A 1578-nucleotide genomic window follows, 5' to 3' on the forward strand; every position below is an offset into this window, starting at 1 on the left:
CAAAAAATTGCCCATACAAATACAAATAATATAAATAATCCATACAAATAATCCAACATTCAATCATACCAAAAATGCAAATAATCCATACAAATGATCCAAAACATTCAATTCATACCAAAAATACAAATAATCCATACAAATGACCAACATTCAATCATACCAAAAATACAAATAATGTACACAAATGATCCAAAACATTCAATCCATACCAAAAAATACAAATGATCCAAAACATTCAATTCATACCAAAAATACAAATAATCCATACAACAATCCAACATTCCATGACAACCAAAAATCCATCATCAATAATTCTCTAATCCATCAATACAATTGTCACCAACAAAGTGAAGTAAAAAGCCATCATGAACATGCATTGAATTACCTTGAGTTTCTTTGTTTCCTCTTCTTGGCCATTGTCTTCCTTTATTAAAAATCATAAAAATTTAAAATCCATCAAATAAAATTGCTATAGAAATATAATTGTGAACAACAAACAAAATAAAAGTAATATACAAAGGTACATTCAATTACCTTCAGTTTTTTTGTTGCTCTCTTCTTGCCCCAATGTCTTCCTCTATGATAGGGTAGATAATGCTTGCGTCAAGGAGCTTGATAACCTCATTCCACACTACCTCTTTCATGTTAGGGATTAAGTCTTCATTGAGGTACTGTTGTTGGCTTGTGGTTGTCTTCCATAAGGATCTTGTGAGTACAAAAAGATGAGCTGATTCCCCTAATATTAAAGATTTTCCAAGCAATTGCCCTTTTATACTTCTTTAGTAAACTTAGGAGTTTGTCTTTCTGCTCAGTTATCTAATTGGAAAGCAATAATAACTGGGAGTTTGGATTCCTCTGCCAAGAAAGCATACTCTAAGTGATTATGGAGTGGTTTCAGTTCTAGCTCCAGTGGTTCTTCAATTGATAACTTCAGTCTCCCATATTTTTCAGGATCAAATTCCTTAAACCCTCTACTTTCCTCCTCTGATGAACTACCATTGTCTGAACTGTCCCCCATGGCATTAACCTCGAACTTAGACGAATTTGAATCACTCCCTTGGGTATGATTTATCTCTTCCGAACTACTAGGCCTTGTTTGATCTGTATTTTCCTTAACCAACTGCATTTATTCTGAGGGATCATCCAACTTACTCTTCGGTTCCTCGCTGGTGAATACAGGGCAGATGACGGGTGGACAAGCTCCACCACTAGGGTTATCCCATCTAATTCCATAAACTGCTTGAAGAAACCCTGTACACTTTGTTCCTTTAGATTCAAGGTGTTTGGTGCATTACAATACTGTTTCTTCCACTATTCATTACCAAAAAATATGCTACCCAACACTGTCATTCGATTCCTGCTAACAATTCACTTAGACAATGAAGGTATGGGTCCTGTGAATAATAGCAATTAGTCCAATCATTAGTTAAGGCCATAATTATAAAGAGGAGAAAAGAAGTATTTACAGTAATGAAACGTGGAGGTAGAATACAAAATTGAGGAAGAAAAGGAAAATAAGTATATACAATAAATACAAACAAAATAAATAAAATGCAATGAAATGACTAAATCAAC

At 33.8% G+C, this 1578-nt stretch overlaps 1 long non-coding RNA gene across 1 annotated transcript; it reads right to left on the reverse strand.

Annotated features, from left to right (window-relative positions):
* Positions 1-225: 225 nt before the first annotated feature.
* On the reverse strand, positions 226-583 carry LOC120269440. Its single transcript, XR_005539160.1, has 2 exons — positions 538-583; positions 226-427 (listed from the first exon to the last, which is right to left on the reverse strand). It is a non-coding gene; the product is annotated as an uncharacterized LOC120269440 (long non-coding RNA).
* Positions 584-1578: the final 995 nt, after the last annotated feature.

This window comes from Dioscorea cayenensis, chromosome 9 (genome assembly GCF_009730915.1).
Source record: "Dioscorea cayenensis subsp. rotundata cultivar TDr96_F1 chromosome 9, TDr96_F1_v2_PseudoChromosome.rev07_lg8_w22 25.fasta, whole genome shotgun sequence".
NCBI lineage: Eukaryota > Viridiplantae > Streptophyta > Magnoliopsida > Dioscoreales > Dioscoreaceae > Dioscorea > Dioscorea cayenensis.